We start from the raw sequence: 25,916 nt of genomic DNA, 5'->3' as shown, positions 1-25,916 counted from the left end.
AGCATTTTTTTCACACCTGCCGAAAACTTTTGCACGGCACTAAAATCTTCCTTGCGACACGTTTGATCATAGTTCCCAGTATAGCTAAGTAACAGCACAGCTACTTGTATGTCACGTGTTTGGGTACTATACAGGAAGTTTATAGTGCCAACAGTCTGTAGACAGTACAATTGTACATTACCCTGCTCATAGGAGCTTACAATCTACAAGGTTGTTGTTTGGTTAAGGCTGAACTCCGGGCAGATAAAGGACACAAATGATAAAAACATAATTAACTGTGTGTGTTTTTGCTTTAATGTAAGTGGCATAGGAACTCGAATATGGATTGGTATCAGACTTGTTAAATCCCCTGTATAGCAGGGCTCAGACTGGGAGAAGTAGAAGCTGCACAAGGGGCCAGTCAGTTGTGCGCATGTGCAAACATGCTTATAGGAGGAGTGAGCAGAGTGACGGAGATGAGGCCATCAGTCCTGCAGCTTCTCCTTTTAATGTCCAGTCATTCCTATCCCACTCCTTTTACTGGCTATAAGTTCTATCCCACTCTTATTGAAGATGCCCATCGGATGTACCCAGGGCCGTATCTAAAATCACAGGGCCCCGTAGCAAAATTTTGTATGGGGCCACCCCCTGCCAAAAACAAGTACACGTTCCCGTGCCTGCACCATCTCAGTCTCCTCTTCAGCTCTGCTCCTGCTGGCTTTGACATCAGAGCCGAAGAAGAGATCACTCCAACGCTCACTCCTGCAGAACATACCATAGACCTTGCAAAGCCCACCAGAGACCCCACAGAGCCCACCTGAGAGTGACCCTGCAGAGCCCACCTAAGACCCCACACATACTAGAGACCTTGCAGAGCCCACCTGAAACCCATCACATACCAGAGACCTTGCAGAGCCCACCTAAGACCCCACACATACCAGAGACCCTGCAGAGCCCACCTGAGAGTAACCTTGCAGAGCCCACCTGAGACCCATCACATACCAGATACCCTGCAGATCCCACCTGAAACCCCACTCAGCCCACCTGAGAGTGACCCCGCAGAGCCCACCTGAGACCCATCACATACCAGATACCCTGCAGATCCCACCTGAAACCCCACTCAGCCCACCTGAGAGTGACCCTGCAGACCCCAGCTGAGACCCCGCACATACCATAGACTCCACAGTGCCCTGGCCTCCTCCACTGCCGGGCCCTGGGCCTTCTCCACCACTGCCGCCGGGCCTCGACCACCAGGCCCCGGGCCTCCACCTCCTCTGCCCCAGGCCCCATAGTGACCTCATGGGTTGCTATGGCGGTAGTTACGCCACTGGATGTCCCAACACAATTTCACTTGGCCTTGTATATATGCACTTAATGGTGTCACAACTCACAGCTCTCACTACATAAAGGGGATTTGTTCAAGTAGGCTTTGATTGCATTATCCAAAACATGCTTCTTGATGTTTAAAAGTTTTAGTTTCCTGCAGAATCAGCTGGCCCTCTGACCCCTGGCCCTGATATGTTTTATTATGGCTCCTTTCCTTTCCTTAGTCCTATGGAGCCACCCTTGTGTGTGTCTTGAGAAGCACACAAAGTATGCACTGGTAATTTCGGGGAGGCAGGCACTGAACTGCAGAATTCATGTCACGTTTAAGAACTGGAAGGTACTTGGCACAGGGTAGGAGGAACGTTTGGGTTTAAAAATGAAACCAGAAGTGCTGCAATATGCAACCAGTGACATCAAAGGATGCTTCTGTATTATGCAGGTGCATAGCAATATGGGGATATGAGATAATCTATGGGCTTATGCTCCTGATTACGATAATGGTATTTTTTGTACAGTATAATGTTTTTATACATGTGTTTGTAATATTTAATCAATTCTATTTTTATAACATATTTCCATGCTGGGGTGTTATTCCTCTCGTAAACCCCTGTTCTTTCCTTTTTGTTACAGGTGCCATAGCAATGCATGTCTGCCTGCTCTTTAGCACCTTTAAATGAACACTGCTTCACCTTAAAGAGGGGCAGTTGGGAGCTTGCCTGTAGATGAGCCCTATTGCAGCACGGGACATCTGTTCTCAGTGAATACTGCAAGAGCCTACGCAGGCATAAGAGAACTAAATAGACAGTGAGTACTAACTGCAAAGCCCCCCCACTGTTATTTACAGGATAAAATGAGGGAGGAACTTGGAGTTCTATTTTAGGAATGTTCTCACATAACAGTGCAAGTTCTGAGAACTGTCTGCGTTCCCCAAAGTCACCAATCGGCATTGTACATCCTGGCAGTTGGAGCCGTAAAGCTTGAAATGGATTGGTGGCTTTGGGAACACAGACAGCTCCTATGTTAACAGGCCAGCTGTCTGTTTTGTTGGGCTGAAGCTTTGTGCAGACACATGACGGGTCCCATAGATCCAAAACAGAGGCACGCTCTGTATACAAGTGACAATCTGAAAAATGATCCCATATGCGTACAAGGAGATAAAAATAGAGACCTGAAGAGAGCTGTGCTTATGAACACCGGCCTGCTGGTCTGTACAATGTCCCAGCAAGCCAAGACAGCTTCTGCAGCTGACCGGCAACAAGTGTCTACAGGATGACCACAGTGCTGCCTTTCAGGGTAACAGCTAGCAATGGAACCTGTTACATGGCTGTCTGTAGCGGTAGCCATCTTTTTTTAAGTTCAAGGAAATGCTCGTTATTGGAAAACTTATAAGCTGCCCTGTCATGTTGTCCATAAAATGAATCTAACTTCAAATAGGGAAGATTTGCTATGTTCTATGCAATATCTAGACCAGGGGTGGGCAACTCCAGCACTTCAGCTGTTGTGAAACTACAAGCCCCATGAGACATTGCAAGACTGACAAAAAGAGGCATGTTTGGGTTTATAGTTAAAGCACAGCTGGCGGTCCGGAGTTGCTCACCCTTGAGCTAGACTGGTAATCCTGACACCCTGTACTCTGACAAATGTGCCTTTACGGTGGGACTTCTCCAGAAAAAAAAGCAGTGCGCGGTTGTGTCACGGGACTCGTAGCTTTATATCTGCAGTGGGAGATCATGCAAAGCACTGCTGCCCTGACTGCTGGTCTCGGGAGATTTGCTGATGTCACTACTGTGCTGCTCACTGTTCTCCTTGCTGGAGACGAAGCTTTACCCGAGGACCTGCAGTGCAAGCATCTCCCTGCTTCTGTTTTATTCAACCTGTGGATCTGTGCTTCCTCATCAGTTCGGCAAATCCATCTTTATAATAGCGCCACCCAACTGAAAGTTTAATCATGCTTGTAGTGTAACTGACTGTTCTGTAAATTTAAATTGTGATAGAGGGACACACTTGGATGGCATTACAGGGCAGTCTCACTACTGTGGGGACTTTGCTAGAGCAGGTAGGAGACAGGGTAGAATGCTCTAAAAATTGGTTTCACCTTTCTCACATGGGATGGGTGGGTCACTATGGGCAATACTTGCACATAATTACGCAATTTAGCTTTGTGACTGGATATGCTTACATGGGTGCCAAATTGAAAGCACGGTAGGTGTATTCGGCAATTATCAATCACCCCCAAACAGGCTTTGAGGTCTGTACTGTGCTAAACAACTCTGCCATGAGCTGGACTTTACACTTCGCCTAGAACAAAATCCCTGGAGCCAGGTTGCCAATGCTCCCTAAAAATTACAGCTGGAGCCTAACTTTTGAGGTTCTGTCTAGTTGTTGTCCGTAGAGCTGGCTTGTGAATTCCAAAATAATTTGTCCACCCTTGACTTTGCCATTCACTTCATTGGCTTCTCTGGCCAGATGAGGGCTAATGCAACTGGGCTGCTAGATACTCATCTGCCCCCACCACCTATATGAACAAAGTGTTATGTTTTTATTGGATTGAGAGCTAAAAGTTGCTCTTACAGCATTTTAACTACAGGGAAGTGTTGTACCGTGTTAGCCATAGATAGCAGCAGGAAAGGAAAAATTTAGGCGATGACTTTCTATTGGGTAAATGAAAACATTTTGAGGTACAGACTTTCAAAAACAATTCATCAACCAATATTTTCCGTTGGCCATCGCAAGGTATCGTTTACATTTTAGCTTTTTGATTAAGGATTTCTGAATTTTGAATACACAGCTCATCCTATGGAATCCTATGGAATGTCTTTGGTTTCCACAGCAGAGAGTGGAAGTCATCATTCAGCATGAGCTGTGTGCGGAGTTGTGTCGTCAGCAGTTTACTTACTGAGGTCCTTCATCCACCATGCCTGCCAGATCCAGTGACCCTTCTCCAGTTGCTCCTGGGGGAAATCTCCCAGCTGTCTCAGACTTCCTTTTGGTTGCGGCTGTGGGAAGCAGGTGGATTAACACGGACTGAGTTCATCACATAGTGCAGATCACATGGAAAATTCCCTATACCAAAGCCCACCACTGAAATCTACACTGAAATGTTTCTGCTGTGTGTAACCAATACTGCTCCTGTGGGGTTTTTTTCAAATGCCACTCTACCAAATACCTCCTATTTTTACTTGTAGGTAGGATTTGATCTTCTGTTGGTCCTCTTCAATTGTCCATGACCCTGGTGGAGTTTTTTCACCCTATCCCTTTACAGCTGAACCTCTACTGAATGCTGAACTTGCTGGAGCCCATTTTCTATGTATCAGTATTGAATATTCACTAGGTGGCAGTGACACCGGCATCATTTGGTCACTGGCCCTCGTGTAAGGCTGGACAAATCCCAGGAGGCAGGTAGGTAATACTTGCAAAATTTACAGCTGGCACCTAACTTTTTAGGTTTTCTCTAGTTGTCAATGGAGCTGGCTCCTAAAAGAAATATTCTGCTTGTTCCTAAAAGAAATATTCTGCTGGCTCCTAAAAGAAATATTCTGCTGGCTCCTGGATTCCATCTTCATTTGTTCTCTCCTGCCCTTTTGGATGTTCAGTTAAAAGTAGTTTAGCAAATTCAGCATATAGAATAGCACGGGCTGTCATGGACCATTCAGGATGTCTTCGAGGTTATTGAGGGTAGTAAACAGTATCAAACCCTGCCAAAACATACAAAATAGTTTTATTAGTTTTGGCTAGAGTTGTGTTGTAAAAGCCACTGTGAGCAGTGTGTAAATGGTGCAAACATCAGTGAAAATGAACCATTATGGGTTGCAGGCATGTCACCTATGTGTTGGAAGAACTGAAAGCAAGACAGTGCTAACAGGATTGCTGCTGACTATCAGCATGGGTAGCCACTACATATCGGCAGGACATTGTCACTGACTATGAGGATGGGTATACACTACATACTGGAAGAACGGAAAGCAGGACAGTGCCACCAGGATTTTCACTGGCTATAAGGACGGGTATACACTACATACTGGAAGAACGGAAAGCAGGACAGTGCCACCAGGATTTTCACTGGCTATGATGACGAGTATACACTACATACTGGAAGAACGGAAAGCAGGACAGTGCCACCAGGATTGCTGCTGACTATCAGGATGGGTAGCCACTACATATCGTAAGAAATTAAAGCAGCGAAATGCGACCAGGATTGCTGCTGACTATGAGGACAGGTATACACTACACATCGGAAGAAATTAAAGCAGGGCAGTGCCACCAGGGTTGCTGCTGACTATGAGGATGGGTGTACACTACATATCGGAAGAAATGAAAGCAGGATTTCTGCTGACTATGAGGACAGGTATACACTACATATCAGAAGAAATGAAAGCAGGGCAGTGCCACCAGGATTGCTGCTGACTATGAGGACGGGTATACACTACACATCGGAAGAAATGAAACCGGACAGTGCCGCCAGGGATGCTGCTGACTATGAGGATGTGTATACACTACATATCGGAAGAAATGAAACCGGACAGTGCCGCCAGGGATGCTGCTGACTATGAGGATGGGTATACACTACATATCGGAAGAAATGAAAGCAGGATTGCTGCTGACTATGAGGACAGGTATACACTACATATCGGAAGAAATGAAAGCAGAGCAGTGCCACCAAGATTGCTGCTGACTATGAGGATGGGTATACACTACATATCAGAAGAAATGAAAGCAGGACAGTGCCACCAGGATTGCTGCTGACTATGAGGACGGGTATACACTACATATCATAAGAAGTGAAAGCAGGACAGTGCCACCAGGATTGCTGCTGACTATCAGGACGGGTATACACTACATATCATAAGAAGTGAAAGCAGTATTACAGCCAAGGTGGCCCAAATTGATCTAAAACCAGCCCTGCTCCAGGATTACACCTGGCTGTAGGAGATGATTGTCAGCTACGGCTCAGCCAATCTGAAATTGGGACAGTACCAGCAGACTATTGGATGTCCTATGACTTGAAGTTCAAGCTGGGACATGTAGTCCCCCAGCAGCTGCATGTACCCTGCAGCTTGTGGTTCCTCAACAGTCGGAGGGCTGCAAGGATGGCTGGTAATAGTCTCCATCTAGCTCCCTGCCTTCTGTTCTTGTGATGTATTACAGGGAGTGAAAAGGAAGCCATATGATCCCCGCATCAGAGGGCAGGTTCCTGGAAATGTGTCCAGAGAGGTGACTATAGCATGTGAACAAAGCGGAGAAGGAATCCTTTGTGCTGGCTGAGTAAGTGGCTGGGTGACATCACTGGCTCTGGTATTGGATTACAACAGATGAAGGGATCCACCCACTGCAGCCAGAGCCCGGCATTACAAGGCTGGCCGCTGGATCCACAGCACAGTGGCCCCCTGGCTCCTCTGTTCCTGCACACACTCAGCACTCTGCAAAGTCCACCCAGTACCAGCTCCAGGGGTGAGTACAGAGGCTACAAGGCTCTGTGGGCTTTTCTCCAGATGGTATCCCTAGTTGTCTGTCTGTTCTGTTCAGCTTTGGAGTTCATGAACTTTATGTGAGGTTCTGTAGACTTTCCTGGCATCGGCAGTTCCCTTGATACCCTCTAGGATTGGTAGCGTTGTGCCATGCAGGAGCAGGGTTGGCATGTGATCGCCCTCAGCAGTCAACCATCCTTTTTCCTGCCCCTACTGAGCAGCTGGAAGCTGATTTCTAATAGGCTGGGTTGCTATCCTTAGAATGAACACAGTGGATTTGTGTGCTGGGACTTATGGTTCAGCCATGGTTGGAGACTGGACGTGTGTTCTTGATTTATAGTACTCAACCCTCCCGGCATATCAGGACATGCTGGGATTTGTAGTTGGGCGCCTTCAGAATCCGTACCGTTCTCTGGTTTGTGGATCACAGGACATCCCCCCATTTTGGGTTTTGTACTCCAGGGATCTATATTATTTGGCCTTTTTGTGGTGTGCATGCTATGCTGGGATTTGTAGTTGGACGCCTTCAGAATCCGTACCGTTCTCTGGGTTGTGGATCACAGGACGTCCCCCGTTTTGGGTTTTGTACTCCAGGGATCTATATTATTTGGCCTTTTTGTGGTGGGCATGCTATGCTGGGATTTGTGGATCACTGACATTTTATGTCCGCATATTAGCAGTGCGAAGGACAGCTGGGATTTATAGTTCCATGACAACGGCTATATTGTCAGGCTCCTTTTAATGTAATAAGCATGTGCAGCCAATAGGCTTTCAGCTCTCATTGGTTGAGCGTAATGGGAAGGATGGTTACTGACTGGTTGCTAGGGGTTACCACTACCTCACACGATCGGTGCTGTCGGCACGCTGCCTTATGAAATCACCCTGGAAATGTTCGTGTCTGTTGTGCTTGGCCCTTCCACAAGGAATTTGAGGATTTGTTGTCCAGCAGCCAAGTTACAAGTATCTGATCAACAGGCTGGATATGCACTTCTAATGTGAGGCCAACCAAAGCGGCTCCACACAAAACTGAGATTTGTATTTGCTGGGTGTCGGGGAGGCCGCTGGGTTATTTGCAGCCTTGGAAACTCATGTGGCAGTTTCGGCTCCAGAAAATTTGGCGAGCTAATTGTAGGAAGTGATAATGTTTATTGATCATGCATGCAAAATGAATGTATCCTGTCCATCCTATGACCATTGGAAGTCATTGTGAGGGTGACAACATAGACTGGGACAGAGACAGAGCCAAAACCTGACCGAGCTTCAAACCCTTCCCCAAACGATCTAAAACTAAAAAAAATGTTTTGGCTGGAGTCGCACATGAATGCAATCGTGGTTGTTGCAGGTTTAGTCTGTGTATATCAGCAGTTACACTGGCATTGCATTCAGTTAATGAGAGCGTCCTCTAGTGGCCAATCTACATGTCTGTATTTAGTGTAGAAAGAAAAAAAGAATGGCAAGCTTGTAAACGCATGAAAGTCCCACCACAAACTAGTGTCAAGTACATCATGTAATTGTAACATTGTGTGTCTGAAAGATAATATGCAAATTTCACAGCTTCTGACCCCTTGACCGATGTAGTGCCAGTGTTGCCCTATCCGGATGTCAGGGTGACTGACAGCAGCTCAGTGAAGCATCTGTGCGGTGCCTTATCCACGTGTCAGGGTGACTGACAGCAGCTCAGTGAAGCATCTGTGCGGTGCCTTATTCACGTGTCAGGGTGACTGACAGCAGCTCAATGAAGCATGTGTGCTTTACCCTATGTATGTGTCAGGATGACTGACAGCAGCTCATTGAAGCATGTGTGCTGTTCCCTATGTATGTGTCAGGATGACTGACAGCAGCTCAGTGAAGCATGTGTGCTGTTCCCTATGTATGTGTCAGGGTGACTGACAGCAGCTCATTGAAGCACAGTGGAGAGAAGGGAATGGAAGTCTGTGGTGGGTTAAACTAACTACATTTGCTGATATCTGATGGAGTTTGAGCTGACAGGACCATAAAATGCAGTAATTACAGCATGACCTCACCTTTGGGGGGGGGGGGTGCAGCTCTACATGCCTAAAGGAAATGTGCTGAGAGGAATACACCAGCTGCCATCGCTGACAGCTCCTTCTGTCTGATTGCCATGCTGATTCAATATTTTCAGTTCTTCCAGACTCACTGACCTGGCACAATTAGTCAGATCAGGAGTTCTAATGTTTATCTTCACTGGCTGCATGCTGGTTCCATGTTGATGACTCTCTATGTACTGCCATTGCTGACCTCCTGGAGTCTGAAACCATTATATTTCACTATCTATCAATCGCAGAGAAGACTGAAGGTGCCTACAGACATCAGGGATTGGTACACTTGTATGTATAAAGGCCCCTCCATTATCCGACTGTTGCTTCCTTACGAAGTCTTCTGTGGAAGAAAGTTGATTTTACTGGGATGGATTTTCTTGCTGTACAAATGAATGGCTGCCGATGTTTGCACTATAATGGCTCATTAGAGCGGTAGGGCCTCTGACCAGCCCTTAGAGCAGATACTTTGGGTCCAATGCTGGCGTTCTCTGGCCGCAGTTAGTTATCAAGCGTGTATGTGGCCATAGCACGGAGTCTAGCTGCATCCAAACGCAACATCCTCTTCGCCGCTCTGTTTGAGGCCTGAAGTATCCATATCCATTGTGATTCTGACTAAGGTCCTCCTGCTCCATAACACATCATTTTCAAAGAAAGGGCTATATCTTCTAAAACGGACTTGTGGTGTTGCGTCACGCACCCTACTTACACATTTTGCTAAGTCGAATTGTCCTGTAAAGTGTGGTTTTGGGAGGGAGCCATAGAAAATCTCCAGGAAGTGGCCTGTCCTCGCCTCCCCCCCGGCCATCATGTGTCATGGCTGTGTAATAATAACATTTTGTGGCTGCAGACGGTTCACGGACTGATCCTTCTCCACATTACGATGACGAGGCATTAGTCAGGACAATAACAGGGCTTACCTCAGCAGCTGGAATCATAAATATGGCCGTATTTGTGTGTCGGCAATCGAAGCGTTGCCACCAGGGGCCCATATTGTGGTTGGAACACACCATTTGCATGTTTTCCCTCTTGACACATTTGTTTGTTATCTGTTTCTGGATGAAATGTGTATTGATGAAGAACTGAACTGGCCTGAAGGGAATAGGCCCAAATATTGTTGGCCTGAAGGGAATAGGCCCAAATGTTGTTGGCCTGAACTTGCCTGAAGGGAATAGGCCAAAATATTGTTGGCCTGAACTGACCTGAAGGTAATAGGCCAAAATATTGTTGGCCTGAACTGACCTGAAGGGAATATGCCCAAATATTGTTGGCCTGAACGGGCCTGAAGGGAATGGGCCCAAATATTGTTGGCCTGAACGGGCCTGAAGGGAATGGGCCCAAATATTGTTGACCTGAACTGGCCTGAAGGGAATAGGCCCAAATATTGTTGGCCTGAACTGACCTGAAAGGAATAGGCCCAAATATTGTTGGCCTGAAGGGAATATGCCCAAATATTGTTGGCCTGAAGGGAATATGCCCAAATATTGTTGGCCTGAAGGGAATATGCCCAAATATTGTTGGCCTGAAGGGAATATGCCCAAATATTGTTGGCCTGAACTGGCCTGAAGGGAATAGGCCCAAATATTGTTGGCCTGAACTGACCTGAAGGTAATAGGCCAAAATATTGTTGGCCTGAACGGACCTGAAGGTAATAGGCCAAAATATTGTTGGCCTGAACTGACCTGAAGGGAATATGCCCAAATATTGTTGGCCTGAACGGGCCTGAAGGGAATGGGCCCAAATATTGTTGGCCTGAACGGGCCTGAAGGGAATGGGCCCAAATATTGTTGACCTGAACTGGCCTGAAGGGAATAGGCCCAAATATTGTTGGCCTGAACTGACCTGAAAGGAATAGGCCCAAATATTGTTGGCCTGAAGGGAATATGCCCAAATATTGTTGGCCTGAAGGGAATATGCCCAAATATTGTTGGCCTGAAGGGAATATGCCCAAATATTGTTGGCCTGAAGGGAATATGCCCAAATATTGTTGGCCTGAAGGGAATATGCCCAAATATTGTTGGCCTGAAGGGAATATGCCCAAATATTGTTGGCCTGAAGGGAATATGCCCAAATATTGTTGGCCTGAACTGGCCTGAAGGGAATATGCCCAAATATTGTTGGCCTGAAAGGGAATAGGCCCAAATATTGTTGGCCAGAACTGACCTGAAGGGAATAGGCCCAAATATTGTTGGCCTGAAGGGAATATGCCCAAATATTGTTGGCCTGAAGGGAATATGCCCAAATATTGTTGGCCTGAAGGGAATAGGCCCAAATATTGTTGGCCTGAACCGACCTGAAGGGAATAGGCCCAAATATTGTTGGCTCGTTGCAGTTGACCAGGGTGCAGATATGGCTCCCGGTGTTCCCGTAGGCCTCTGCAGCCAGCAGGGAGATGCTGAAGTGCATCGATGGATACAGGCATCTTGGTTGCTCCCTTGGCCAGAGAGGTTTCTTGACAGGCTGAACCATAGGAGGTTGAGTTCCTCATGCTAGGTGCCAGGCTCTGATAATTTTTTGGTCACTGGGGTGACTTTTGGCCGAGTTAGCAGGATTCGAGCAGTGTATGGCCAAGTTAAGTCTGAGCCACCCATAAGAACCAATCAGATTCCAGCAGGCAAGTAATCAAGTAGTATTACACTCTCAAACCTTTTTCAATAATGAATCCAGATCAATCAAATACACACACACATGGGTGACTCCATAGGACCCTTCAAGGGGAAGGAGCCACCCTAAACCAGGATATCGGGGCCAGTGCTGCAGGAGCAGCATCCATTATAAGTGGTTTTATCAGTATTTGAAAGAACCTTTTCACTTTGAAATCACTTTAAAGATGATCTGTAATGAAGAGTTTTGGAATCATTTCTGTATCTTTAGTATACATTCACAATACAGGGTCACATGATCACCGATTTGGAAGGCCAATAAATAAAGCAGTTCAGACTCCCCAGGTTGCCACCATACTTTGGCTATTTTGGTAGCTGCAGCTCCTATCTTTTTTTTTTTCACCGGCGCCAGACAGAGCTCCTTTCTTCCCATTCAGATAAGGTTGGGGACAGTCCCCTTATCTTGTATTACAAGTGGCCGAGCTATTCTGGGAACGGAGCTGGGATCATTCAAGGAGCATTACTTTTTTCGCAATGCAAATCGACACACGTGGTTTCTGGAGCACCTTCTAGAGATCCCAGATCTGCCAGGGCTTCCATGTTAGTTCCAGTTAGAGCTGTATATCACAAACTATTACACTGTACTGTAGGTGGGTCTGAGCTGTGAAGAGGGAGGGGGACTATTCTAGAGGTAAGAGTGAGAGCACAGGAGGCATTATGCTGATAACAATCTGCAAACCTGCAGGTCTTCTACATATTTATTCAATCGGGCTGGTCAAATCCCAGGAGCCAGGTCACCAATGCTTCTTAAAAATTACAGTTGGTGCCTATCTTATGAGGTTTTCTCTAGTTGTTAATGGAGCTAGGTCCTAAAAATATCCTGCTGGCTCATGAATTCCATATTCATTTGTCCACCCCTGTAATAAACAGACATGCATGTCTTTTTTACAGGGCCGGATTAGGAGCATCATGGGCCTGGTGCTGTCGGATGGGAAGCAGCAGAGGCGGCTCTCTAAGCAGCCGCTTGCTTATTGCAAGGGCCCATTGCAAGGGCCCAGTGAGCGGCCACCTACGGTAATATGCTTGTTTAGAGGAGCTGCCGGCTCCTCTGCCTTATTGTGTTCAGCCCAGCCGGCCCCGATTGTCATTGGGCATACCAAGGCGAGCCGGGCCTATTTTCAGAGCTGTCAAGACGGGAAGCAGCAGAGGTGGCTCTTTAATTATTATTATTATGCAGGATTTATATAGCGCCAATAGTTTGCACAGCGCTTTACAATATAAGGAAGACAAATTAGGAGGCTGCTTGCTCCTTGCTGGGGCCCGCAAGGCCCCAGTGAGCGGCCACCCTATATGCCTGATTAGGGAGCTGCTGGCGCCTCTTCCTGATTGTATTCAGCCCAGCCCAGCCGGGCTGGATTGACATCGGGCATACCAAGGCGAGCCGGGCCTATTTTCTCTCCCGTTCATTGAAGGACACAGGGCAACAGATCGTAGATCCTGAATGGTAGGGTATATCGCCACCTGCAGGAGTAGGACGCTAGGCACATAACTAAAAGACAAGACAGCCTAAGGGCGGCCCTGCTGGTGGCCCAACCCCCCACCTGCTGACAAGTCTCCAGTTTTTTGCCTAGCGTCAGGAGTAAGGAGCTAAAAAATTTTCTCTGGAGAATTTTTTTTCCTTTCTTCCGTTTTGACTTGATTTTTCTTCTAGCAAGTGTCCCCAGGGCGACAGGCTGGATGACTGTAGATCCTTGTAGTCTCCCCTGGGTGACGGATGAGCGCATGCAGACTCTGCTACGGTGGGTCGTCTGCGACTGGTGGTCCTCCCCGACGCCTATGGGATTCGTCCCAGGGGGGGGCTCCTGACCGGGGGCTCCGGCCCACCGGTCGCGGCTCTCCCCGCAGGCTGGCGGCGCCGCGGCTTCGGTCGGGGGCGTTCTCCTGCCGGTACCCTGCTCCTCCTGGATCCTGGCGATGGTTCCTGTCTTCCCTGGTGGTATGTATGTGGGGTCTCCGGTGGATGGCCTGAGGACCTGGATCTGAGGTAAGCTGAAGGCTGCACTGTTTCACAGCTGCAGCCTCCTGTGTCTTCCTCTCCCCCCCTCCCCTCCCTCCCTCCTACCTTATGGTGCTGGCTGGCTCCTGTACAGGCCCCCTCTGGGGGGACCTGGGCCTTGGAGGTACTTGGTGGTGGGTGGGTGGTGCCACGTGGTGGATGCCGCTCCCTGGACGGCCGCGGCCGCTACTCGAGGCCCCGGTCTGGTTGGGGCCTACGGGCGGCTCTGCGGCCGCCGTTCTGGCTCGTTTCGGCCCCTGTTGGGGCTCATGGGGTGGAGGATCGGCCTGTTGTAGGTCCGCTGCGGCCGCCTGTGCATTCCTGCCTAAGGTTGTGTCGGCATTCCATCTGAATGAGGACATTGTCTTACCTTCCCTGTGGCCGAAGCCGGTTCATAGGAAGGAACGTGCGCTCCACTGTTTGGATGTGGTTCGCGCTCTTCGTGTCTATTTGGAAGCTACGGCTTCTTTTCGTGCGACGGACTTCTTGTTCGTGCTCATGGAGGGCCCTCGTAAGGGTCGGGCCGTGTCGGCGGCTACCATATATAGGTGGATTCGCAATGTGGTTATTCAGGCGTACGCCATTAAGGGGCGTGAGCCTCCATTTCCTGTCACTGCCCATTCTACTAGGGCTGTGGGGGCTTCCTGGGCCTTTCGTCATGGGGCCTCGGTTTCTCAGGTTTGTAAGGCCGCTACTTGGTCTTCTGTTCACACCTTTTAAGTTTTACAGGGTGGACGTGTTAGCATCGGCGGATGCTGGTTTGGGGCGCAAAGTGTTGCAGGCTGCGCTTTGAGGGGTCTTTTGGGTGTTTTGTTTGTTGTTGCCCATCCCTCAGTGTTTTACTGCTTGGTGACGTCCCTACCATTCAGGATCTACGATCTGTTGCCCTGTGTCCTTCAATGAACGGGAGAGAAAATAGGATTTTTGTACTCACCGTAAAATCCTTTTCTCTCCGTTCATTGAAGGACACAGGTCCCGCCCTTTTTTATGGGGTGTACACTCCTAACTGCTTGTTACTTACTGGAGACTAGTCAGCAAGTGAGGGGTTGGGCCACTAGCAGGGGCCGCCCCTAGGCTGTCTTGTCTTTTAGTTATGTGCCTAGCGTCCTACTCCTGCAGGTGGCGATATACCCTACCATTCAGGATCTACGATCTGTTGCCCTGTGTCCTTCAATGAACGGAGAGAAAAGGATTTTACGGTGAGTACAAAAATCCTATTTTCATTGGCGGGCCTGGAGCTGTCACACGGGAAGCAGCATAGGTGGCTCTCTAATTACGAGGTTGCTTGCTCCTTGCTGGGGCCCCAGAGAGCAGCCACCTTTTATATGCCTGATTAGGTAGCCGCCGGTGCCTTTGTCTGATTGTATTCAGCCCGGCTGGCCTGGATTGCTGTCGGGCATACCGAGGTGATCTGGGCCTATTTTCAGTAGCCCCAATGTTAATCCAGCCCTGGTCTTACGTATTCTATATATTTATTTTGAATATTTTCAGTATTTAAATACTAGTGTCCCTTTTAAAGTAATGCCCTTCCAGTTGAATTGCGCTGTCCTTTTTCCCTGGTGCTGTACCATATTTTCTAACAAATACAGTTCAGCGAGGATGCTGCTTGCACTGTCTTTCATACAGATGGCCACTAGAGGGAGCATCTATAAAGTTACAAACAAAGCAATAAAAAAAAGCCTAAGAATAATTTTTAGGTTAGGACCACAAACGCACTTCAGAGACACAGCAGCCTCTCTTTTTGGCGGCTGGCACTGAAAGGGTCAACGCACTGTCATCCGTCTCTCTCTCCGTGGAGCAGCTGCTTTAGCAAGGCATCATGGGAGGTCATGGTATATCAGATTAGCTTCCTGCAGCAGATGTTTCCACCACAAAGATAATTGTTGGAGCACTTTTTTGGCATGGAGCAGTTGTGGAACAGCTGAAGATGAAGCTTTCCGTGGTCCGGGAAACACTGGGTGGGTATGGTGTGGGGGCGCCCGTCAGCTTCTATAGGTCCACCTGTCCTGAATTTTTAGTGACTGGCACAGGGGCTGAGGTATAAAAACTGTCAATGTAATTATATAAATGATATCAAATTCTAATTTCATCATGTTACCCCTTTCCTTATGTATGTCATGGATTACCCTAGGTCTCCCTTTGCCCGTAAAATCTTCATTTTCGGTGTTCTTCATCTTTTTAATGCTCAATTTAATCCTATTATTTATTTATTTTTATTCCATACCGCTCTGTACAGATGTTTATTTATAAATTTTGTATTTGGAAGTTCCTGGAAATATCTTTTTTAGTCCCTTAGGCAAAAAGTAATAACATCTTCCACTCCAGTGCTCTAGGCTGGCATAGCTGGGTACAGGGCGCACTCGTCATCTCAGGAATTGGCAGCGCCGGTGTTCTCTCGAAAGCTCCAACTCCTCGAGATCTCTAACTGCCTGACTTCCAGTTTAATTAGAAGAGGTTTGGCCAAGAAGACTCTACTGCACGTGCACCACCCGCGGCATTTCCCTATACACATACTACACAGCAATAACGTATTAAAATGAACTAGGGTCACGCTAATCCAGCACTTCATCTGAGTTGCCCCGCTCAAGCGGCTGCCATATTGAGCGGGGCAACTCAGATGAATAAAGTGCTGGACTAGTGACCCTAGTTCATTTTAATACGTTATTGCCGTGTAGTATGTGTATAGGGAAATGCCGCGGGTGGCGCATGTGCAGTAGAGCCTTCTCGGCCAAACCTCTACTAACTAAACCGGAAGTCAGGCAGTTGGAGATCTCGAGGAGTTGGAGCTTTCGACAGAACACCGGGGTAGAAAGGGGCGGGTCTGACCAGGTCTCTTACATTGCAGAGACCCCTGGACAGTGTGGTCAGACTCTGGTGCCTTGTGGACTCCTGTTTTCACATTCTGCACATCTACTATAACAGCAAGGTAGAGGTAAAGCTGGCCATACACTGCTTGAATTGTGGCCTCCTAACCAGCAGAAATATGAGCAGTTTGTGGGCCCCCCTTGGGATCCCCGGTTCAACAAAAATTTGACTTTTCTTAACGTATCCAGTCCAAAAATCCTCACCCAAACAATGATACAGCCAATCAGCTGCAGTTACTATTCATATAGTCTGACAGCAGCTTTCTTTGAGTATTCTGACACCGTTGTTAGAATACAATAGCCCAGTGAGGCAAATCTCCCATCCACCCTGCTAAATGTGTATTAAGGAATAAAAGAGCTCCAGGAATATAAAAAAAAACTGCACTTGTGGTCAGGGCACAACTACAAATAATCATGGGGCCCTATAGCAAAACTTTTATAGGGCCCCCAGTGACTTGTACAGCTGGCAGAGGGAGTTCAGAGGACAATAAAGCTACACTGATAAGACAGAAGCAAATGCTTTTTCCTGCACAGAGAGGGATCTGCGACTAGAGACCATCCTGAGGTGTGGCTTCAGCCCTTCTATACTGTGTATGTCACAGATTTAGATTTCCCTAATGGGGCCCCCTTCCTGCCCCAGGCCCCATAGCAGTTGCATGTGCTGCTATGGCTATTGTTATGTCACTGTTGTAGTGTGGCAACCTCCGCACTGCTTGTTTTTTCTGGGGTCTGGAGCTGTTTTACTGATCCTCGGTCTTATGGCGGTCAGCGCTGTCCCCTTTCCCACTTCTGCTCCGGTTGTGGCATGTCCCTTGGTGTCCTTATATCCAATACAAGCCAATAGTCCTCCATTAGACATGATGATGTCAGCGGTGCTTAGACTGCCAGGGGAGAAGAGGCTGTGGGGACTGGTCTAGCAGCCCAGAGGAGGCGAGAACAGAGTGACCGAGATTAACTCATCACTTTACTGCTTCTCCTTTCTCCGTGACTTCCATCAGTGTGACTGTGATTGGGCAGATCACTCCCCTCTTCCTGTTGTGTGCGAAATGTCTCCTTTGTATCTCTTTATTACCTGATATATTATTATGTTTATGTATCATGGAGGAGTTTTGTAAATAAGGAACGGTATCCGAGGCCTCTGTGTTGTGTCAGATTAGAATGGAAAATAACCGTCACCTCTGATCAATATTTACAGATACATAATAATATTCCCTATCCATGGAGTCCGCAGAACACAATCCCTCATTACTTCCTGAACAATCCCAATATCTTTTCTATCTTATACACATATAATACATGAGGATTACATATAGAGCTGTGATCGGCCCTTCCTCCGGGCCCCTGGAACAGCCATACCAATCGTACATCACACAGACCATACATCACACCGCTGGCCTGGTGTCACATGAGAGGAGAGGGGGGAATGCAGATACCAGTCATCACTATATAAATATCTAGGATCAGGGGAAGCAATCTCCGGCCCTCCAGCTGTGGTGAAACTACAAATGCCATCATCAATACTAGTTTTTTTAGTGGAGTGGGAAAAGGGGACCCAGACAAGAAAAATCTGACAGATCCTTTAACCCTTCCAGCTCCATCCAAAACCTAAAATTAGGGATGCACCGATGCTAGTATTGGGGGGAGTACGCCCAAATGCTCTGATATTGGAACTTCCCTCTGACTGGCAGTGCCGAAGGAGCATGAAGCCGGCTTCCTTTACAATCGGGAAGCCGGGTGGTGGGTTATGACAAGCCTCCCGTCTTCCTGATTGGCTAAGAAGCTGGCTTCACTTGTTGCTGGGCAGCCTGGCTTCCTAGCCAATCAGGAAGGTGGGTGGCATGTCATGACCAGCCTCCCGTTTTCCCTCCAGTCTTCCATCTGACCTTGGTCCTTCCCTTCAGTCTCCTATCTGACCTCGGTCCTTCCCTTCAGTCTCCTATCTGACCTCCCTCCTTTCCTTCAGTCTCCTATCTGACCTCCCTCCTTTCCTTCAGTCTCCTATCTGACCTCCCTCCTTTCCTTCAGTCTCCTATCTGACCTCCCTCCTTCCCTTCAGTCCCCTATCTGACCTCCGTCCTTCAGTCTTGCACATTTCACTTCTTTCAATCATGGGGGCTCAGTATCACATGCAGGCGTTACCTAGGGTGTGGTCTGCCTAGGAGCACCCACTCCTCCAGACTGACATCCACCCATCAAGGCATTTTATATTTTCATAACTCCTCCCAAGAGCCAGCCCACCACTTGCTTTAGAACTGAGGGATCCTGAGAGGAGCACAGAGGCAGGGTGCTGTGATGTTTTCAGGAAACTATATAGAGCACCCTGCTGGCCCCTCCCACGATCTGCCTGCATTACACAGCGACCCAGTGATGATAAAGAAGGTATGTAATCAAAATAGAAGACTGAACTGGAGAGAGTGAGCAGCTCACTGATTAGAATTACACGGCGCTCTGTAAAAGTGTAATGAGTAATGTTATCATTTTACCTCTTACTGGCCTCGAAGAAAAAAATGTAAATATACAGAACATAAATTATCCCTGGAAATCAAAATTAGGCCCAAGAGAGGAAGGCAAAGGAATCCAAACCACGTGCAACACTAAATACACTCAGATGTGCTTATACAACAAGAAAAAAGGAGAGCACTGGTGTCCAATAAGCCATGACCAGCAATCACACAGGACCTCTTACCAGTGTGCCCAGCATGGTTCTTTACTGGTTGTCCTGAATTATGAGCTCTTCCAGGGACAGAACCTATAAATTAGTATGTGGCCTGCATAAGGTGAATGAAGGTAGAGCCAGCACTATGGTGGAGAGGTCCTAACTGCACATAAGCGGTGCTAGACTACAGAAGAGAAAGGAGGTGAAGAATGGTCACTGATTTCTAGAGATGCATTGATACCGGTTTTTCGGTATCGAGTACGAGTAACAATAATTCGCTTTCGCTACTCGCCGATACCAAAGCATCCACTGCGATGCAGCTGGCTTCCCAGATATTCCGGCAGCCGGGCGGAGGATAATGACGGGAAGCCGGCTGTATTGTGATTGGCCGAGAAACTGGCTTCCCAGCCAATCGGGGTTGAGTATTGACCCACCTCCCGCCTTCTTGATTGGTCGGGAAGTCGGCCCCATGCAAGGAGCCGGACAATCAAGTAGGCGGGTCATTACTCGCCACTTGGCTTCCTCGTTGCCCAGGAAGCCGGCTCCATGGCACTGCCGGTCAGAGGAAATCTTCCCCATTCGCAAGTAAGAATGGGGCCCTACAGTTTATATTCCTAATCAGAAGGAAGGATTTGTTTTTGTCAGCAAAAGTAGAGATATCCACCAAAAATCAAAAACACCCCCATGGAAACACACCGTCCATGACTTCCATCATTGTGACTGTGATTGGGCAGATCACTCCCCTCTTCCTGTTGTGTGTGAAAGGTGTTTTGAAGGCCAGTCCTTGGATGACAACGCTGCTCCTCAATAGAAATGCTACAGTCAGTCAGTCTTGTCACCCTAGGACAGGAAGTGTGTTACTGGCAGGATCACCAGATGAGAAAAAGGGGGGGCGGGGGGCTAATGCCGCCACCACATCTAAGGACTGGAAAGCTGGAATCTATGACATCTCTCTTCTTGGATACAGGTACTGGAGTCACCATGACCTATGTGTGCAGAAGAAGAGAACCTTTGTGTCATCTCCCTGCACTGACGCATCCTGTTAATTGGCAGCACAGCATACCCAAAGCAGAGCAGGAATCAGTGACATTGCATCATGGGAGCCATCTTTTGTTATCCTGATTCAGAGTAGGAATGGACACCACTGGCTTTAGATATAAGAGTTGGAAGCCTGCCCCATGTAGCAGTATATCCCATACATTGGCTCTCCCAGAGAAGCATTGTACTGTGTGCGATCACATGTGTGTGTGTGTGTGTGTATATGGGGGACTGATTTATATGGTCGGTGACCATGTGGGAGGATATGTGTTGAAGTTCTTCCATATATGGTCGTGTTCTCTTGTCACATGTTCTATAATTTGGCTGCTGGTTAGAACAGCTAAACCCATTTCATCCCCCACGCCGGCCATTTAATCTGCGGCCTCCAATCATGTTTACATTATTCTGCGTATCGCTGAGTGAAGTTTGCCGTCTGGTGTTCCGCTGCACACACATACACAGAACTTGTGTCGGCTTTGATCCGTCTGGCCTGATTTGATGTGACTGGGTCATTTCGGTAGACGGTAGATATCGGTGTGTTGGGCTGAACTGACGGATTAGATCTGAAGATAAATCTGTACGTGATCAGGGGAAATGGACAATACAAATCCCCATGCAGTGGGGCTCCCCCTATACTGCAAGGGTTAAATGATGCTGATCACACAGGGAAACAGGAGAAAGGACTTCTACTTACCTAATCCCTCTACCCCCCGCCCCCCCAGCAGCTGGAGCTCTCCTCTTACCCCTGACGCTCTGGGGTGTGGGTGGTCTTATGACTTCCTCACTTACTGTGCCCTGCATTGTACTTGATGACATCAGAGTGCCTGAAACTGACGGAACACCAAAGGTAGGAGGCTGAGGTGCCGCACGTAGCATGGAGGGGGATGTGAAAGTTTACTTCTAGTAAATCTGTGTTACTCATGTAGGGCAGAGCAGGAGGGACATGTAAATGGTGAGTCCAATATCACTTACCTTGTGCTCCCCCAATGCTTCATTCACTGATAAAGGTCTGTGAAAGCTCTTAGTTACACAGGGCTGAGGACTCTTCTTCCCCATGTGACAGGGCTGGGTGTGTGAGTGGCCAATTACAAAGCACCAGAGCTGTCACATGGGAGGAAGAAGAGTGAGTCGAATGCGATTTCATACCTGAAAGTACCGGGTATTTTTCTTTTGCTCTTAGTGGAGGTTCCGAAGGGAAGGTGTATGAGTGTGCGGTGGTGGGGCCGCCATTAAAGTGGACCTGTTGCATTAACTCAACACAGGATTGCTTTAAGCTATCTCGGCATTCTCTGAGCACCAAAATGTGACTTCTTCTGTTGGGCCCCCAATAATTTGTTTCCAATTGGAGAATCTGTTGTGACATGCTATCATTAGTGTGTGATGGCTGCTTGAGTGAGTGGAAACTGCATATCTTCCCCAGAGTCTCCAAAACAGACACCTATAGTACCAAAAAGTATGGGGACACCTGAATGGCACCCCTATATGATATTGTTGGACATCCTAACCCAAAACCATGAGCTTTACTATGGTATTGGCAACCTATATCATCTTTCACTCTTCTGAGAAGACTTTCCGCAGGACTTTGGAGTGCGTCTGTTGGAATTTGTGCCCATTCAGACAGAAGAGTATTGGTGAGGTCAGGTACAGATGTTGGGTGGGAAGGCCTGGCTCACAATTGATGTTCCAGTTCATCCCAGAGGTGTTTAGTAGGGTTGAGGTCATGGTGTTATGGATGTTATGGTGTATAACGGTATGTGTGGTATCTGCATAGACTTCATTCTTCCTGGCACAGCAGTTGAGCCTGGTGATGGGTCACCCTGCATTGTGTAATGGTGGATGGAGCCTATCTTCTCTCCTCATACCCCCAACGTCGGGGGCTCTCGGGGTAGTTGGTTTGGTGCTGCATGTCTGTTATAATTGGGGTATTGCACTATTAGCAGCACTTTTAGTTTACTGGATGTTTAGAAGTGTGCTGTAAGTCAGTTTTGGTCATTGTGTAATATCTAGCAAGACTGTGCAGTAATATTCTGTTTCTCCTCTTACGGCAGGCTGCTGTGGACACTGCTACAAATGACAGAAGACTTCTTAAAGACACAGACTTTATATGGTAAGGCACGTCATTTATGTCTTTTTGGTAATACATTCAGTTCAGATTCCAAATTGACCTGTAAAAATGGCAGTATGGGGGCTGCCAGTGCTCACAGGCTCTGGGTCTGTATGTCACTGACTGAGAACTAGCATGAAGAATTGAGATTCCAGACTTAAAAACTCTCACCGGCGGCATTCTTGTTCTAAGTCAGTGACTCACTAGGTAGAGAGACCAGGACCAGGATAACAAACTTGGAGTGTGCTCAATTACAAGTAAGGTCAGCCATGACTGCTTCTATGTATGTATCCAAGCAGGTTCTCTTTAACCTTTGTCACAAGGTAAGCGTTTAAAGTCCTTGAAATAATAAAGATGCAGTGTGACATGGCATTTACCACTTCCAGTTTCCTAGTCCTATGTAAACCTTCATGTTCCAAGGGCTGTGCAGGCAGTCTATGGGGGTTATTCATGACCAGCTTCCGCTCACTTCACCTTCGGCTTGCTTCAGAGGCCTGAACCCTTCAGTGGAACCGAAGGGCTGCTGTACGGGGGTATTCACTATAGCCCGTACGCCAGCTGAGCGGCTCAGCCGAGCCGAACCCATATGCTTCGGCTTGGCTGAGCCGTTTTCCCAGCCGAAGCATGGAGAAACGTCGGCTGAAGCCGACCGTTCTCCACGGAAATTACAACTGCGCGGAGCCAGCCATGATATCACAGCTCGCTCCGCCCAGATCAGCATCCCCAAATGACCTGGGGATGCTGATCTGTCATTAACATTGACATCAAAGCTGGCTCCGCCCATTTGTTATTTATTGGCAGTGACCTGCTAGACAGCTCCACCCAATTGTTTTTAGTTTGACAGCATCTGTCAGATGCTTCATTATACGGCGGGAGTTCGTCACGTGCGGTCGGGTCGGCGTGCGCATTTTTAAATAATTATTTACATTTCTTGTTTTTTTGTAACGTTTTTTTTTTTTAGGTAATTTTTTCTGCATTTTTTTTGTACGGCTGATTTTAACGGCTGATTTTAGCCGATGTACGGTCATTCACTCGCGTGCCTTCGGCAGCTAAGTGAATAACCCCCTATGTCTCTGCAGTTTAATAGGCACCAGACTTGGACCCAGTGCTCTTAGTAATTAGCATGCAGTAACTGGGCAGCCGGCTTTACAACTGTAGACAGAGTCCCGGTGGGAGTCTGTTTAAATGGGCCAGCCGCTGGTGACCATTGACGTACTCCTACTGTGTACGTCAATGGTCACGAAGGGGTTAATAGGGGTTTCTACGACTGTCCTGTTTTTATATAGTGTTTTCTTCAACCTTAAAACAAATGGTGTATAGCATCTTGCAGTATGCAGGTTTTCATGTCATCACTTACTGCAGTTGAGACTGTGTCTTCTCTTGAAAGTGCCTCTTAGTCAGATAAGACTCTTCATTATCTCACAGATCATTTTGCTGATTGTGAGTGATTTTTACATCTTGATATTGTGACACACAGAAGGCAGGCTGCTGAAAATAACGGATGTGTGTGACGGGTAGGCAAATTCCGGTACTCCAAACTACAACTCCCATGAGGCTTGGCAAGACGCAGACAGTCACGACTCCCAGAGGCAGATGCATGATGGGATTTGTTGTTTCACCACAGCTGGAGGGCCGAAGTTTGCTTACCCTGGTCTATGGCATTTCTGTATTGCTGGAAAAGTAGATAGAAGCTAGAATTCCCCGTAAGCGCTTGCTGTCTGCTATGCACGTTCCTAGGAACAACGCTGACAAATTGGGATAGACAGAGGCCATCTCCGGTCCCATGTGGCTAATGGGAATAAGTGGACTGGCACTGGGTGCCATCGGCTGGCAGCACAACACTCGTCCTTAGCCCGGATATGCGCTAATATGTGGATTGTGAGTGACGCGTGATAGCCTCGCCACGTTTCCCCCCCCCCCCCGTGCAGCTGCTGTGCGCCGTGAGTCACTGGAATGACATCTTAAGTCAATCGTGCCTCCGACACAAACCTGTTTTACGGCTTATTCCTCCTCTTATTGTATTATCATTGTAGGAATCGCTGAACAGGTTAACCCTTGTAGGTGCCGAGCGAGGCTCTGCACTGTGCACGATGGGCTCTGTACCCAAGTACTGTACTGGAATTTCCATGAAGGGAGATCTGTGTATTGGGACTTAGTGAATAGGATTCTTACAGCACATCGTGCAAATTACTATGGCCAGAAGTGGAGTCTGGTGGGTCACTCATGGACTCCAGTGGTGAGATCTCCTCCTATAGCTCCTGGACGACTTCTAGTTTTGGGTATTTGTCTGACGTCTGTTACTTTCTCAATAACATATCAGTTACAACTCAATTCCTGCTAGTTGGGTTAGTTTTTCATTAGAGTGAGTCAGAGTTTCTGTCTGTGTCCTCGTTGGGGAAATGTACCCCCTCTTTCTGTTGTGCTGACAATATGAGACGAAATGGGGGTGCACGTGTCACCGGGACAGGAAGATGCATGTAATGGATGTCCTAACCCAACCTGATTCTTCTAAATAAATCAGGGGTTTGTTACTTCTTCCATCAAAGAGAAATTCCTTACCTTCCTGTCATCAGGAGAGGAAGTAAGGTTCATTAAAGTGGCCTGTTGGGGACACAGATGAGAGATATTTGAACCTTTCCCTTCTATGTACAAGGCTAGTACATTCCTGTCATCCGGAGAGGAAGTAAGGTTCATTAAAGTGGCCTGTTGGGGACACAGATGAGAGATATTTGAACCTTTCCCTTCTATGTACAAGGCTAGTACATTCCTGTCATCCGGAGAGGAAGTAAGGTTCATTAAAGTGGCCTGTTGGGGACACAGATGAGAGATATTTGAACCTTTCCCTTCTATGTACAAGGCTAGTACATTCCTGTCATCCGGAGAGGAAGTAAGGTTCATTCAAGTGACCTGTTGGGGATACAGATGGCAGATATGTGAAGCTCCTATGTGCAAGGCTAGTGTTCTGGCTAGAGTTGGGCTGTACATGACCTACTCTCATTGGCCTCCCCACCTATGCAGACCTTGAATTAGGAGTTTCATGTTGAATGTCATCAGGATCCGACATTGAGATGGACCGGAGCTATAGGAAGCGAAATATTGTGTAAGTGGCTTTATTGGTCTGCAGTAAGTCACCTCTGGATTGTAGACGATGCTGACTTGTGGCAGGGCTGTAATTGGAAGATCTCAGGTCATGTCCGCCTGAGGTGGACAAATGAATATGGAATTCAGGAGGCAGCAGGAATGTTTTTAAGAGACGGCTCCATTGACAACAAATAGAGGAAGCCCCAAGAATTGGGCGCCGGCTGTCATTTTTAAGAAACATTGGCGACCTGGCTCCTGGGATTTGTCCAGCAGTTATATCACTGTACTTTAGAACCCACCTCAGTGAAGACATTTGCAAGCTTCAGCTCTCCAAATAGCGCTCACAAAAGCCGTCTCTGTGACTTTGTTCTCCTAGATCTGTACTGTGTGATGCAGAGGGTGTATACCCTTCTCAGATATACCTTCTACCTCATAATAGAAGTCAGGGAAATGAATGGTTTGTGGTTGGTGAGGTGTACTTGAAGTGGCTACCCTCTCCAATGTACGGATCTTCCAGCGTTTTATGTCCTCGCGGCTCTATCGGAAGAGTACAGTCATGTTTGCCTGAGACTTCAGTAACTGCTTTGGCAGTGTCGGTGTCTGCGGCTGCCAGAATCCCTGGCGGGATAATGAGGGTTTAGGAAACGTGGTGACACGTACGGTTCAGTCAGTCTATTATTCCTAGCA

The 25,916-nt window shown here is 47.6% G+C and overlaps 1 protein-coding gene across 2 annotated transcripts in view; it reads left to right on the top strand.

Moving 5' to 3' along the window:
* The window catches only part of PKIG (protein kinase (cAMP-dependent, catalytic) inhibitor gamma), a 78,113-nt gene that overhangs the window by 32,154 nt on the left and 20,043 nt on the right, over window positions 1-25,916 (top strand). The window contains exon 2 of one of the 2 annotated variants that reach the window (XM_018574794.1): window positions 22,093-22,151. The exons of the other annotated variant lie outside the window; for it this stretch is intronic. The gene's annotated coding sequence lies outside the window, so the exon portion shown is untranslated. The remainder of the gene's footprint in view (window positions 1-22,092; window positions 22,152-25,916) is intronic. 2 annotated transcript variants of the gene reach the window in all.

Source organism: Nanorana parkeri, unplaced genomic scaffold (genome assembly GCF_000935625.1).
Source record: "Nanorana parkeri isolate BGI_ZX_2015 unplaced genomic scaffold, ASM93562v1 scaffold50, whole genome shotgun sequence".
NCBI lineage: Eukaryota > Metazoa > Chordata > Amphibia > Anura > Dicroglossidae > Nanorana > Nanorana parkeri.
This window is presented reverse-complemented; position numbering and strand designations above follow the sequence as displayed.